At 50.2% G+C, this 16443-nt stretch overlaps 1 pseudogene; it reads left to right on the top strand.

Moving 5' to 3' along the window:
* Window positions 1-9936: 9936 nt before the first annotated feature.
* On the top strand, window positions 9937-10784 carry LOC144162072 (uncharacterized; annotated as a pseudogene).
* The last annotated feature ends 5659 nt before the right edge of the window (window positions 10785-16443 follow it).

Here is a 16443-nt window from a genome sequence, read left to right as displayed (position 1 = left end):
CCCGCGTAAATTCATTTCGCAAAAGCAACTAGAAAATCAAGACTTGCTTTTTCACACGAAAGGTCCTCCAGTACTACTTTTGTGGCGCTATTCAAGAAGGCCCGAGATTGACCGAAACTCGGGAATCAACGAGCTCTGTACCCGCCTCCTCACGTAATGGTCATATTTTAAGGCGGGCTTAAGATGTATTAAAAGTGCAATTCATGCTGTTTGCTGATTATTGAGGTGACGTAATCGGCCTAGGGCAGCGCGCACCAAGGATGCGCGACTAGGGCGTGGCGCATCTTTCAATGGTTTCTCTCGCTCCCCTGCTACACTGGTGGCTACTGGGGGCGCACAAATCCAATTACTTCATTTTATTGTACTTTTACTTTATTAATCTGTAGTTTGCTGCAAAGTCCACTTTCTCTTTTATTTCATGCGTTCATATGATCTTTCTGTTTGGAATTTTTTGTCCTAAGAAGTGGTTTCTGCCGTTGGTGGCACACTGTGCAATTACGTGACTATGGCCGACTGGCAAAAAAAAGAAAGCGGGTGATGAAAGCGCCCCACATTCAAAACAGTTGCTGCTCGTATTACGTTATCGAAACACTCCGTTTTCGACACACAATTTCCTCGGCGCGGTCCAGTCTGCTTACGTGCTTTTAAGGCGAAACCCTGGTGAGGTGTATTTGCAAATTCTTTTTTAATTTATTGTACTTGCGCCTTTTTCCTCGCTTTCGTTTCTTTTTCTTTTGGCACGGATTACTTTAAACGGCTATTTTTTGTTGTTGCGTGTTTGCGTTAGTTTCTTCGGTTTCATTTGTTCGTCTTAGTGTCCAAGCAGACTGCAACACGCCACGGCCTCCCTAGAATCGTAGTTCTACGAGGGGGGTGTGCACTTGTCATACTCTCGTGACATCACGTTGAGGCTTCACGCTGCACGCACTATCCTACAAATGTTACTGTTCGAGCCCACAGTGCTAAGAATTTTGCGAACCGGGCTCGTTAGTTCCTCAAGGATCCAAATTCGGGGCCCATCCCCCAAGTGGCCTTGTGTTACGAAGGAAGGAATAGCAACAGGGAAAATGACTTTTCAAGTTTTTTACTTTATTTCATTTTGCTCTTTACCGCACTTGTTTGAAGAAGCTCTCCACAGTCGTTTTTTTTCGTACAGTTCAATCCTCTACGAAACAACCCTCTCTTCCTTCGCGCTCTACCCACTCCCGCTTAGCATCCCTCTGGGGTGACGCGGTTGCTTTAATTCTTAGCTCTCCCCTTTAATCGCTTGCCATGCTCTGCTCCCTACCGCATGACAGTGACGCTGAACAAAACCCGTTGAAAGGTGTTAAGATCGCCTCTCACAATAGGCACACTTCGTTCATTGTGTTGTAGAGAGGATAATGAAAAGATGCAACAGGCCATCAAGTGTTCGGGGTATTCGCCATTACAGCCTCGACCATGAAGAAGAGGAAGGCAGGATTATGTCCAATCCAGACACAGGGATATGCGCCAAAGACGTGCCAGGGGAAGAAGATGAACCCCATAAGGTGCATGCGCGAGAAACGGGCTGGGTTATCTCAACGCTGGGACCTTTTTTTTAATGCGATAGATTGCCCTACGGCATAACGGGGAGCTTTATATGTACAACATTGCACCAGTTGCACCCAGAAAGCCAAGAAGAGACCGGTACTGGGGTCCCCATATCCAACGCTCAAGATCGGGGGGTCTCCCAGGATGGAGCCCTGTACCTCGGAGGTGTTAAATTCTGGCGTTTCTAAGACCTGAACAAGTCCACAACAGGTGTTCAATGTCAGCTTCTGGCGCAGGAGTCACACAGAAGGGGAGGTGTCCGCAAACGGGGCGTGGTATCGCGCAGGCCAAGCATGAGTAACTGCTGGGGATAACGCCACCCTAACTCGAAGCCTCCGCAGCAAGACTTCCTCCCAGCGAGCGAGCCCACTGGGGAGGTCAGTTCCACGCGGTGGAAGTAAAGCACGCGTGGCGCAGCGGAGGTTGTCTTCTAGGGTAGATAGCCGAAGTAGTAGTAGTGGCCATTGGAGGTCTCTTCGGTGGCAGGCGCGATCTGCCACAGTGTGCGCAGAAAACGTGTCTCGGCGAATCCATGAAACGCGCGAACATGATGATGATGTTAGTGCTTAATGGCGCAAGGCCAACGAGGGCAAAGAGCGCCAAAGAAGAGGTTATTTAATAAAGAGAGGTGATTACCTCACAAGGGTAGGTATAACAACGTGTAAGCCGAACATAGTAAAATCAATTAAAGATAATGGTGATGGCTGGTGTATAGGGCCAGATTTGATTATGCGTGATAGGAAATGAGGTTTAAAAACTTGATATCTGACAAATAGTCAAAGACACGTTTCACAGAAACCATTGCATCGTCACCTAGAAACATTGATGGATATAGGGGAACATGTTGTCTGTAAAGTTCTCTGAAGTGTTTGTGACGTGTTGTGTGAAGTGCCTTGCATGTGATTAGTATGTGCACTACGGATAGGGCCTCTCCGCACCTGCCGCACTGGGGTCTAGAAGATCCCGTCAGCAGATACGAGTGCGTTGCATGGGTGTGCCCTATCCGCAGCCTACCCAAGGCGACTTCCATGTGTCTGTTATGTGAGTCAGATGTGTACCGTCCCAAGTGTGGCTTTATTACATGTAGTTTGTTGTCTGTCTGTTCATTCCAGTGTGTTTGCCATGTTCTGCGCAAGTGTTGTCTTATGTGTGGCTTGAGGTCTGTGTAAGGTAGTGTTGGTATGTCTACTGTGTTTCGGAGTGCAGCATTGGCGGCCATTTCATCCGCCAGTTCATTTCCACCGATGCCAGAGTGGCCTGGCACCCAACACACAGTCACCTGAAGGTTTGAAGAATATGCCAACACAATTGATTTCAAGACAAGGTTAACTACATGGTTTTTCGATGGCTTTCCGGATGATAATGTACGGACGACACTCAGCGAATCTGTATAGATGATGGATTTAGGAATATGATGTTCAACTATGTGATTTACAACAAGAAAAATGCCATATGCTTCTGCCGTAAAAATACTTGTCTTTACATTCATTGTTGCATATGCTTCGAAATTCGGCCCATGCGCCGCACAAGACACTGCAGTGAACGTTTTCGATGCATCGCTGAAAAACTCTGCAGCCTTGTATTTATCCTGCACATACATGAAATGCTGCAAAATCCCACTTTTTGGTGTCCTGTTCTTATTGTATTTTAAGAAAGACACGTCACATGCAACAGGACGAAGATGCCATGGTGCTACAAGATCAGTGATAGATGACTTGAATGTGTCTGCAAAGGAGACCTCATGAATAGTGACCTCGGCCCTCACTCTGAGCGAGAAGGGAACAGGAATGGATGGGCGATTTAAAAAGAGCTTTGATGTGGATGTATCATTAAAAACCGGTTTAAAAGGATGGTTGTCCATTGATGAAATTTTTGAGGCATATAACAAGTCAACATAGGTTCGCTGGTGTGGTAAGCACCATTTGTCACACTCTGCGTAAAGACTCTGTACAGGGCTCGTACGGAATGCGCCACAAGAGAGGCGAAGCCCCAAGTGAAGCACTGGGTCGAGCATTTTAAGTGCTGTTTTAGTGGCTGACCCATAAACAACACTCCCATAGTCCAATCTAGACCCCACTAGGCTTGTGAAAATACGTAACAGGAGTTGCTTATCCGTTCCATAGGACTGGTGGGACAAGATTTTAAGAATGTTGAGAGCCTTTAGACATTTATGTTTCAATTGTTTAATGTGAGAGATGAATGTAAGCCTTTCATCCAACACCACACCTAAAAACTTGTGTTCCTTCCTCACAGGAATCGAAATGCCATTAAGGATAATGTCTGGGCCCGGATGGATCCCACGCTTCCTGGAGAAGACAACACAGGTGCTTTTTTCTGGGTTAAGTTTAAAACCGTTCTTGTCTGCCCAGCTGGCAAGTTTTTTGACACCGAGCTGGACTTGACGCTCACAGATGGACATATTGCATGATTTAAAAGATACCTGGATGTCGTCTACATACATTGAATAAGAAATTGTAGGTGGCAATGCCTTCCCAAGGGAGTTCATCTTAACTATGAACAGAGTGCAGCTAAGAACTCCACCTTGCGGAACGCCGTTTTCTTGCACATGTACTCTTGAGAGTGCGCTACCTACTCTCACGCGAAACGTTCTTTCGGACAAATAACTAGCAAGGGTGTTGAGCATATGGCCCGAAACACCGAAAGACTTCAGGTCACTGAGGATCCCGTAACGCCAAGCGGTGTCATAGGCCTTTTCAAGGTCAAAAAACACCGTTGTGCAAAACTGTTTATGAATGAAAGCGTCCTTTATGTATGATTCAAGGGCGACAAGTTGGTCATTTGTAGATCGCCCCGCCCTGAAGCCTGCCTGGCAGCCCTCGAGAAGACCGTTGTACTCAAGAAAGTACACAAGTCTCCTGTTTATCATCTTCTCGAGGAGCTTGCACAGGCAGCTTGTAAGGGCGATGGGCCGATAGCTAGCGGGAGAGGAAGGGTCCTTCCCTTCCTTCAGGAAAGCCACTACTATGGCCTCCCTCCAAGAGCGAGGAATATGCCCCGAAAGCCATATGTTATTGTATATATGTAGAAGTGTTTCAAGGGTGTCTGAGTGCAGGTGTTGTATCATGGTGTATGTGATTTTGTCTGCACCTGGAGCTGAAGGCTTACATGTTGTCAGGGCTGCCTTCATCTCATGAATTGAAAAAGGAGAATTGTAAGAAGTGTGCGACTTGTTGCTATCACGCAGTGACTTCTTCTCCGCAGATGTTTTGTGTTTCATGAAAGTGTTTGTGTAGTGTGCTGAACTGGACACGTGTTCGAAGTGTTGTGCAAGTGTGTTAGCCTGGTCTTCCAGTGTGTCCCCTGTTGTACTAACCAGGGGCAGGCTGTGTGTCTGTTGTCCTTTGAGCTTACGTATGTGTGTCCAGACTTTGTGTGTGTCTGTGTACGAGTTTATGGATGTCAAGAAGGAGTGCCAACTCTCTCGTTTTGCCACACGGCGCACACGTTTTCCTACCGCCTTGGCCCGTTTGAACAAGAGGAGGTTTCCCGACGTGGGGTACCGACGAAGGATACCCCACGCCTTGTTCTGGGCCTCTCGCGCCCGCCTACAGTCCTCATTCCACCACGGCCTCCGCTGGTTACGCGGGGCACCAGAGGCGTGGGGAATGGACTTTTCGGCGGCGTCGAGGATGTGCGCCGTGAGCAGTTGGGTAGCTTCTTCAACGTGTAGGTGTCCTATGGATGTGTGGTGTAGTTTCGATGTCTCTGTAAATGTATTCCAGTTAGCTCGTGCTTCATTGAACCTATTATGGGAAGATGGACTGCATGGGCTTTTACCTATGTATGTGAGTGAGGTGGGGAAGCGGTCACTACCGTATGGGTCAGTGCCCACACCCCACTCGAGGAGAGGAAAGAGAACTGGGGAGCCAATAGCCAAGTCAAGACATGAGTATGTGTTGTGTCCTATGTTATGGTATGTAGGCTGTTTATTGTTGAAAAGGCATGCTCCTGAAGATGTAAGAAACCTCTCTATCAGGCGACCCCGGGCATCCGTTCTAGAGGAGCCCCAAAGAGAGTTGTGCGCATTAAGGTCGCCTGTTATGATGTATGGTTCGGGCAGCTGGTCAACCAGCGCCTCGAAGTCAGAGCTCAAAAGTGTGACATCAGGAGGAATGTATATGGAGCATACCGTTATCAACCTATTAAATATTATCAAGCGTATTGCTACAGCCTCAAGGACAGTGTTCAAAGTGACAGGGTGGCATGCTAAAGATTTCCGGGCGATTATGGCCACACCCCCAGAAGAGTGTGTGCAGCCATCCCTGTCCTTTCTGAAGACCGTGTAACTATTCAAGAAATTTGTGTGCTTGGAATTCAAATGTGTTTCCTGAACACACATTACACTTGGCTGACTAGCATGCAGTATTTCGTATACATCGTCAAGATTTTTAAGAAGGCCTCTACAGTTCCATTGAATTATGTTTTCTCTTCCCATTATTTAGTGTGAGAGCTACTGGAGTGTGTGTGTTTGTTTATGTGTCGTCTTTCGGGGCTGTGACTCTCGCCTTTTTTGGCTTGTCGGGAGGCTTTGGCGTCGGGACGCGTTCCTTGCGCTGTGTTGCAGGCAGGAACGGCCCGACATCCATGTCGTCGTCGGATGTCCGAGGGGTGCCCGACGGACCGGGCCCCCCGGACTTGGCCCCCCCTCGGGAGCCCTTCGTTTGACCCGCCACCGCCGAGGGCGTCCGGGGCGCCAGAGGTGGCACGGGCGGTGCGGTGGCGGTGGGAACCGGTGCGGGGCCCGCGGTGTCCATCACCTCGGTACCCTCCAACGCACTGGAGGATGGGGAGACAGAGGCGGGAGCGGCACCGGTCCCGACGGAAGACGTTGCCACCACAACCGCTGCTGCCTCAGCAAGCGGCGTGATGGCGGGTTGGGCTGCCAGAAGCAACCCAGGGGGGGGCGGAGGAGGGACCAGGTCAGACTCGCTGAACTGGGTCCCTGTGGAAACGAGACGCCGCTCCGCCCCCCGGCGAGCTGCGTCGGCGTACCTCCCCAGGGGGAAAGAGGCGAACCTCTTTCGCGCCTCTGGGAAGGTAAGGTTCTCAGTGACTTTCACATTGATGATCTCCTTCTCCTGTTTGAATTTCTCGCATGTTCTAGAGTAGGCCCCGTGGGGCCCCTGGCAGTTAGCACACATGAGGGTTTGCGATGGGCAGTTGTCTGATGGGTGATCGTGTTGTGCGCACTTGGCGCATGTTAGTCGACCACGGCAGGCGGTAGTGCCATGCCCAAACCGCTGGCATTTAAAACACCGGCGGGGGTTTGGGATGTATGGCCTGACGGGGCAATGAATGAAACCTGCATTTACTGATTCAGGAACTGTGGAATGATCAAAAGTCAATATTACATGTTTTGTTAGGATTTCCTTGTTATCTCTACGAATCGTGATACGCCTCACTGCTGTCACACCTTGGTCCTTAAGGCCTTCCAACAGATCGGTGTCAGTTTCACTCATTAGATCTGACTCAGAGATCACACCCTGGGAGCTATTAAGGCTGCGGTGGGGTGTGACCCTGATGTCGAGATCTGCGATGCGAGTTTGAGTCAAGAGATTTGTAGCTTGTTGCTTGTTATTCACTTCTACAAGAACTTCTCCTGTTCTGAGTTTTTTGGCTTTGTAGGACTGACCAACAATGCCCTCAAGAAATTTGGAGATCAGGAAGACAGACTTTGTGGCTAGGGGGTTCGACGCATCAACAGATTCGATTACCAAAAACCTAGCATAGTTGTCCGGCTTTCGGAAACTCGTCGTTGGCAACGGAGGAAAGGATACTTCGGTGCGGCCCCTTTTAGGGGGCCGATCTTTGGATTTGGAAAATTTGGAAGCCATATATCATAGTATAAAAGCAGGGAGACGGGGGTACTTTCTCCTTTGACCTTACCCTGGTAGCCAAAGAGGTCCCGGAGCTCCCTGCCTGGTGAACAGACAGGGAGCCCATCCGCCGGAGCTTGACCTGGGCTCCGACGGCCACCGTTCGTGGTTTCTAACCCTCCACCTATAAACACGTTGCCACGGTTGGATCCAGCGTATGTTTGGGGGCTCGGGGTCCGCGGTATCGCCAGTACCGTCACCAAGATTGCTCTAGGTGCCCCGTGCGGGGGAAACGCGCGAACAGGGCATGGATAAGTGTCCATAATCTCGTGAATGCGTGTGCCCAGGCTTGTACAACGCGCAGCGCGACGCAAATCCCGAATCGCTGCCGTTGAGTCCGTGTAGAGTTCCAGCTTGTCCCCAGTAGTCAAAGTCGATGCCAGCGCCTGAAGGCCATCCCTAATGGCAGTAAGTTCTGCTAGCAGGCTTGGGAGTGGACGGAGCGACTCGTACGTGCAGCTTTGATTTAGGGCAGGGTAAGAGGGACACGTCAAGGCCGTGGTTCCGAAGCAGTAGTATGCCCCGGCGTCCACAAAAGCCTGGACAACCAGCGGTTGCGTCTCAGGCGCCCAGTCAGGGACATGAAGGATGGCATCTGGAGGCTGGTGAAGGCCCGAGGTACGGCCGTGTAGCCTGGTCAGAGGCTTGTTTTCCGTCACCTGACGAAGCACCCAGGGCGGCCTTGCGGCGAAAAATGCTGGCATCGTATTTGGTGGCTGGCCCGTGTACGCGGCGAGAGCACGCTCGGACTACGCGGCCCAGCTCGCCGACTCTGACTGGGTGGACCGATGCAACACGGCCGCGCGACAAATGTCCGGTAAGAGTACCTGGCGCCTCTTCCGCGCCTTGATCGATCCGACCCAAACTCGAACAGAGAAACAAAAGCATCTCCAACGAGCGATTCACAGCTTCGATGGGGACACGACAAAATTGGCATGCAAACTGCGAGACCAATACCTAAGCACACAGCAGGACCCCCGAAGGTCCGCGTACTAGTATGCAGGTAGCGAGAACGCGGAGCTGGATCAACCGTTCCAGCTATACGACCTATAGGCGGCCCTAGTAAAAATGAGGCGAGAAACGGCACCAGGACGGGATCACATCACAGTGAAATTACTTGCCAATCTTCGCGACTCTGCCTACACTATGCTCCTTGCTTACTTCAACTCTATTTGGCTAGGGGAAACACCCCTCCCGATTGATTGGAAGACCGCTCTGGTCACCTTCATACCCAAAGCGGGCAAAGCCATTAACACGAACAACCTCCACCCCATCTCTCTTACTTCTTGTGTGGGAAATATTATGGAGACGATGGTGCGCGACAGGCTGTACGAGTTTTTGGAGAACAAAAATGTACTTGCAGACACCATGTTCGGGTTCCGCCCACACCGGTCCGCGCAGGATGTCTTACTCCAGCTCGATCGTGAGATCCTCAATCCCATCGAGTACCCTCTCAGTGACACGGTTGTGCTCGCTTTGGATTTGAAGGGGGCCGTTGATAACGTGACTCACGAAATTATTCTAACATATCTCTCACAAGTGGACGGTGGCCAAAATGCCTTCAACTACATTAAGCAATTCCTCACTGACCGACAATCATATATTCCAATTCAGGACATGGAACACGGCCCTTACCAATTAGGCACGGGAGGGACCCCGCAGGGAGCAGTCCTCTCGCCCCTCCTACTCAATCTGGCAATGATAAGGCTACCTGCTCAGCTGGTGAAAGTCGAAGGCATCCCGCATTCGCTGTATGCCGACGACATCACCATCTGGGCGTCACACAGTTCATCAGGAGACATGGAGGCCAACCTGCAGCAAGCGGCGGACGTCGTGGACGACTACGCCCGTCGTTGTGGCCTTCAGTGCTCCCCGTCCAACTCGGAATTCGTGCTCATACGCCCCTAACCAAAGGGCACCACCAAAATCAACCTGTCCCTTCACAGCGGACCCATACCCGAAGTCGATGAGATCAGTGTACTGGGGCTCTTCATTCACAAGCATCGCAGAGCAGACACAACATTGGCCAAATTGCGTGAAGTGGGGGACCAGGTGGGCCGGATGATCCGCCGGGTTTCCAATAAGCACGGGGGGTTACGATGCAATGATGCCTTGCGGCTGGCGCCTGCATTCGTAACCAGCCGAGTCCTGTACTCGGCTCCATACCTCCACTTACGCAGGTTTGACGAGAATGTACTCGAGGTCATTCTCCGTAAAATCTACTAGCGCGCTCTAGACCTTCCGCTCCACACCTCCAACCAGCGCCTTCTAGGCCTGGGAATGGTGAACACATTTAAGGAGCTGCGTGAGGCGCACTTGACACATCAATACACGAGACTCTAAAATGCCGTCGGGTTGCCGCCTTCTTGCCCGACTACACATCCATCACCCAATAGATACGGAAAAGCGTGTACAAATTCCCGACGTCTGGAGATACGCCTTGCATGTGCGTCCTCTTCCAGCCAATATGACGCGAGATGACCACAGTGGGCGACGCCTCGCGCGGGCACAAGCATTGGCTCGCCACTATGGTCGAAAAAAAGGAGTCTTTTACGTAGACGCCTCCGGCCCGCACACGGGGGTTGGTACACGGCCGTGCTCGTCCACCAAAACACGGCAGTGAACGGACTCATATTCTGCGCACACAATATTACACACGCGGAGGAGATTGACATCGCGCTAGCCGCCGCAGATCAGGACTCGCGGGTCATTATCACCGACTCAAGGGGTGCTTGTCGCAATATCGAACAGGGGTGCATTCCGTACTTTGCTTACAAAATTCTGCAAAACAGTAACTACCTGGGTGCCCCCGCGAACCGAACGATCATATGGGCTCCGGCTCACACGGGCCTTGAGGGTAACGAGGTGGCTGACCCCGCTGCCCGCGCGCTCACTCTCCGGGCACAATCCTCATCTCCCACCGATCCGGACCGAGAACCTACTCCCGCTTGCACCTTTAAGGAGGTCACACAATTTGATCAATCCCGCCATTCCGTCCATCCCAAGCCCTGTAGGGGCCTCACGAAGGCGGAGGACCGCATCCTCCTTCGCCTTTATACGAAAACTCTCTTGTGCCCGGCAATCGTAAAACACTTCGGCCCCGCTTGCACGGGGAAGGGCCCGCACTGTCAGGAAGATTCCTCTGACATTTTCCACATGGTGTGGGCATGCCAAAAAACCCCAAACCTACTCCTTCTACGCAACCATTCCCGGGAGAACTGGGAGGCAGCCCTGCTCGGCTGCTCTGACCTGACGGCCCAACGGGCCCTGGTCGGGCGGGCCCGGGCCGCAGCCGACGCCATTGGGCTCCCGTAAGGGGAAGCCCACCTAGTCTTTGTACGGGGCGGCCCCTTAAGGATCGCTCGCACCCTCCCTGTACAAACTTATGTAAATAAATGTTTTTCAGTCAGTCAGTTCAAATCAGAGCTCAGAAGTGCAAAATCAGGAGAGATGTAAATGGAGCATACCGTTATCAACCTATTAAATATTATTGTACGGATCGCTACAGCCTTGAGGACAGTGCTTAAAGAGCGTGTGGCATGCTAATGATTTCCGGGCGATAATGGCCACACCTCCTGAAGAGAGGGTGCAGCCAACCCTGTCCTTTCTGAATAACATGTACCTATTTAAGAAATTTGTGTGTTTAGAATTGAGGTGGGTTTCCTGGAGACACATGATACTTGGCTGGCTGGCATACAGAATCTCATACACATCGTCAAGATTTTTAATTAGGCTTGTGCAGTTCCATTGGAATATGTTTTCTGTTCCCATTATTTAAATTTAAGAATGACTAGAGTGTGTGTGTTCGTGTGTGTTCATGTGTTGTCTTTCGGGGCTGTTACTCTTGGATTAGGCTTTCTAGGCCTTTCTACTGGCTTGGCTGTCGGAGGCCGCTCCTTGTGCTGAGTTGCAGGCAGGAACGGCGCGACGTCCATTTCGTCATCAGATGTCCTGGGGGGTGCCCGTCGAACCGGGCCCCCCGGACTTGGTCCCCCTTCGGGAGCCCTTCGTTTGAGCCGCCACCGCCGCGGGCGTCGGGAACGCCAGAAGTGGCACGGGCGGTGCGGTGACGGTGGGAGCCGGGCCCCCCCTGTCCATCCCCTCGACACCCTCCAACGCACTGGAGGACGGGGAGGCAGCGGCGGGAGCGGCACTGGTCCCAATGGAAGAGGTTGGCACCACAACCGCTGCTGCCTCAGCAAGCGGCATGGTGTGGCGGGTAGGCCTGCCTGAGTCAACCAGGGGAGGGGGGGGGGAAGAGACCAGGTCAGACTCGCTGAACTGGGTTCGTGTGGAAACCAGACGCCGCTTCGCCCCCCGGCGAGGTGCGTCAGCGTACCTCCCCAGGGGGAAAGAGGCGAACCTCTGCCGCGCCTCTTGAAAGGTGATGTTCTCCGTTACCTTGATGTTGATTATCTTTTCTTCAACTTGAAATTTTTCGCACTTGTGGGAGTAGGCTGCATGCGCCCCCCCCCCCCCCCCCCGCAGTTCACACAAGAGAGGGTGTCGGATGGACAGTTGTCGCTCGGATGGTCATGCGACGCGCATTTTGCACATGACGTTGGGCCACGGCAAGAGTTTGTACCGTGCCCGAACCGCTGGCATTTAAAACAGTGCCGCGGGTTCGGGATGTAGGGACGGATGGAGCAACAGATAAAAGCTGCATTTATGTGTTGTGGAAGAACTGCGCGGTCAAAAGTCAAGATAATGTTCTTGGTGGGAATATCCTTGTCGTCTCTGCGGATAGTGATGCGTCTCACGGCAGTGACGCCCTGATCCTTCAAACCGGCAAGGAGATCCGCATCCGATTCGTTCAGGACATCCGTCTCGGATATCACACTCCGCGAGCTGTTGAGGCTCCGATGGGGTGTGACCCTGATGTCTAGATCAGCCAGTCTAGTCTGAGCTAGAAGCTTCGTGGACTGCTGCTTGTCATTTATTTCGATGAGGAGTTCACCAGACCTTTGTTTTTTGCACTTATATGATTTTCCTATTATCGCTTCAAGATATTTTGCGATCAAGAAGACTGACTGCGATACAACAGGTTGGGTTGCGTTGAGCGATTCCATCACAAGAATTCGAGAAAAATTATCCGGTTCAGGAAATGTTAAAGATGGCAATGAAGGAAAAGATACTTCAGTGCGGCCCCTTTTCAGGGACCGATCACGTTTGGGAGGGGGGGGGGTTTGTAAATACCATAGGGCATAGTATAAAAGCAGGGAGACCGGGATACTTTCTTCTTTGACCTTACCCTGGTAGTCAAAGAGGTCCCGGAGCTCCCTGCCTGGTAGACAGGCAGGGAGCCCATCGGCCGGAGCTAGACCAAGGCTCCAACGGCCACCGTTTACGGCTTCTCCCCTTCACCTTTAAACACCTCGCCACGGTTGGACACGGCTTATGCATGGGTGCTCGGGGTCCGCGGTGTCGCTGCTCACCGTCACCATGAATAATCGAGGTGCCCCGTGCGGGGAAGGTAAAAGTACAACAATTCGGTAAAAATAAACAAAGTAAAACATAACGTAATGAAGAGGACTGGCGTAAAGGGCCAGGTTGTCAAGATGCATGATAAGAAATGAGATGTAAAAATTTTACGTCTGTAAGAAACTCAAAAACACGTTTGATTGAAAACATGGGCTCGTCTCCCAAGAAGTATGATGGGTGTGATGGAATATATCGTGTGAATAGTTGTGGGAAGTGTTTGCGTCGTGTTGTGTGAAGTGCCTTGCATTGTATGAGGATGTGCATCACGGATAGGGCCTCCCCACACCTGCTGCACAGAGGCCTTGGAGATCAATACAGAAGGTGCGAGTGCGTTGCATGTGTGTGGCCTATCCGTAATCTAGCCAAGGCGACTTCTGTATACTGTATATCTATTGCATGTGTCGGTGATGCAGGGTACCAAGTGTGGTTTTATTAAGTGTAACATGTCTGTTTGTTCGCTCCAGTGTGTTCGCCATGTTTTGCGAAGTTGTTGTCTGATGTGTGCCTTCACGTCTGTGTAGGGTAATGTGGTTATGTCTACTGTATTCAAGTGTGTAGCAGCAGCAGCCATTCGATCCGCGGCTTCGTTCCCGGCTATACCAAAGTGGCCAAGGACCCAGCAAAGGACTAGTTCAAATTTGTGGACATACACAGACATAATACCCTTGACTATCAGATTGACAGCGTGGTTTTTGGAAGACTTTGTTGATGACAATGTCTGCACAACACTGAGGGAATCTGTAGAGATAATGGATTGTGGGATGCTTCGCAGCCGATTTATGTGCACTTTGACGAGGAAGAGCGTTCGAAACGTCATGTTCTCTCGCATCATCTTGCCCGCCCATTTAATTAATTCGGCTAATACAATACTGCTGTAAAACGGCCGGGCTAAGAAAAGATTCCTCGCCTATCTAACCTGAACACTATACCAATATTGCATATTGATGTTTACATAGCGACAGTTAAATCAATATTTCGAATGACGAATGGCTTGAAAACACCCTGTAAACCAGCGAATCATCACTACGGTGCTTGATGGGTTAACGCGAACGCCGCATTGTGTTTGCTATTCTGCTAGAGATTACCAATGTTCTAAGTCTATGTTTTTTCACTAACCAAGCAAATTTGAAAATGAAAATGAATAAGGTACAAACGCATCTACACATCAGATTTCGCTATACTCGCTCTTTTGTCGTTAACCGTGCTTGTTCGGAGGGCGCATTAGGGATCGACTCTCTCAGACTAGTGCCTCTTTCCTAATTGCGGGTATTCTTTATTTTGATGCACCTTGGGCTCACTGGTTGGCATGCTAGCTTCACAACGACTCCGTATACTTGAAGAGCCACGCAGAAATTGATGTGTACGAATATAGACCGAAAGGTGGCCACCGATTCTTTTTGTTTCGTGTTCCACCCTGTGTTTTTGTAGTTCTGTCTGGCTAGTGGGATACAAAAAAAACTTTTTCAGCGTCAGCTACATTCCACTTACTTTGCGTCTCTTATTTGTGTTTTTTTTTACTTTTTTCAATGTGTGCAATACTCGCCTGTTGAACTGCGTTTGTTTTTGTCCTCTCTTGCCATATATTATTTACACGTTTGGCTTAAATGCGACGTTTCATCTATTCGTTTTTCCTACACATTATAAACTGTTGTTTTGCTTATAATTGTGACTTGCCATATCCAATGCAATATAGTGTAGTGTGTCCACTTTTTGGTTTTTCATTTTTCTCCATTACTTCCCTTTTTCCTTTTTCTTTTCTTTTCTTCTGATTGTGCTTTTTTAGTTGAGTGTATTGTTACTAAATGCATTCTTGGTTTCTAATGCTCTGTTGTTACTTTATCTCTATAGGTGTAACTCTGAGACTTGTGACTATTGAAATTGTCTTTAGCTTCTTTTAGTGTATGTTTTTTATGAAATTATAGATCGAGGGCCTGGTACAGTATCAACTATGGGTCCCTCGCCTGTATACATCTTCACATGTAACCTTCCTCTGTTACAAGAGTCAATAAACTTCTTCTAAACTTCAAAAAATTAAAAGAATAACCTCGGCCGCAACACCCACTCCAGCAACGCTATGGAAGGTTTAAAGCCAATAAAAAATAAATGAGCAGTGGTTATAACCCACACACACTTTTTGCTGAAAAAGCCAATTTGTAGAGCGATAAATTATATACCCCGCATATTGGTTCACTCTCGGCCAGTTGGTACGCGCACGGCCATGCACGTCCACCTGCCCGTCCCCCCGCCCACCTAACGCACACGTGAACGTACACCTAAACGCATGCACTTAACGCATGCACTTGAATACCTTAATGCATGCCTTAACTTAACACCTTAACGCATGCACTTGAATACGAGAGGATCACCGATCCTGTCGTGCCCACCCGAACGCCGGGGACGAGCCCTTCCAAACCGCGAACGGCACACACTGCTTGTCCACATGACAGCAGGAGCCCACCACTGAGGAGCAGCGCCCAAAAGAACCACGTAGAGGATGAATACAGACACGGCAAATCCACGAACGTCACAAAAGTTTTACATCAACATGAGTTCACTCATCAGCATAGGCTCTGCCTCCAGGTTTCGCTCAAAGGTTGCAGAAGAACGAAGATGTCATGTGCAGAGCATACAGGCACCGGGTACTTGAAGGCCAGATTCACTGTCTGGAAATGTCCGGCATGCTATTGCCGACCAACCCCGCCAGTCCAATTAAAATTTTCTCCCCTTCAGTGTTGACTTGTGCGTGACGCAAGTAAGATGGTTCCATTGGGAGTCGAACGACCTGTCTTAATCGGGACACAAGGACAGCAGTTTTTACACAATCCAGGAGATTGTGGGAAAACGTAATCGGTTTTGTCCGTCTGTGTCCGCACAATCACGTTTTGTTGCGCAGGATATCATCCGTGTGGAAATAGGTTGAGCGAGTCTTCGGGACGGAGGAAAGTAGGGAAGTACGGCTAGAACACTTGGTACCCATCGAAACAACTAGGTGTCTATGTTGTCCGAGCTCAACCTACGCCGCTATTCCAGTGGAGGAGCCCTCAAGAACCGTAGTCTTACAATTCGCTTCGAAGTACGCCCCTCCGATTCCTCACCCCTGGTTGGTGCACTTGTAGCGACGAGATCGGTGAGATCGTCGCCCCACAACCCAGTGTGGCTGGAAACGTAGAAGAGGGAGACTGGGACGGAAAAAGCCAGTTGTTGATAATTGGCTTGAATTTCATGAACAGTTTCTGATGTGTTGAAGAGATCTCCCACAACAAAAAAGTAGGGGTATACAGTCACAATAAACGAAAACCGGACAGGGGCCTTGTTTGTGTTGCGTTAAAGTAACATACGCTGTAAGGTAATAGCTTCTGCTCCGTAAGAGCTGGTCGGGCGCAAAATTCAAAATACTCCGGCGCCAAAACCTCATCGGGCGAGCTGAACACAACGAGCGTGGCACCGCCAGATGTCGTCGTAAAAGTACCGCCCGAGTACGCATGTAAACCAG

This window comes from Haemaphysalis longicornis, unplaced genomic scaffold (assembly GCF_048455015.1).
Source record: "Haemaphysalis longicornis isolate Haplotype H1 unplaced genomic scaffold, Haemaphysalis longicornis Haplotype H1 scaffold_12, whole genome shotgun sequence".
In the NCBI taxonomy this organism is placed as follows: Eukaryota; Metazoa; Arthropoda; class Arachnida; order Ixodida; family Ixodidae; genus Haemaphysalis; species Haemaphysalis longicornis.
Note: the sequence above shows the minus strand (reverse complement) of the source record. Positions and strands in the feature narration are given on the sequence as shown.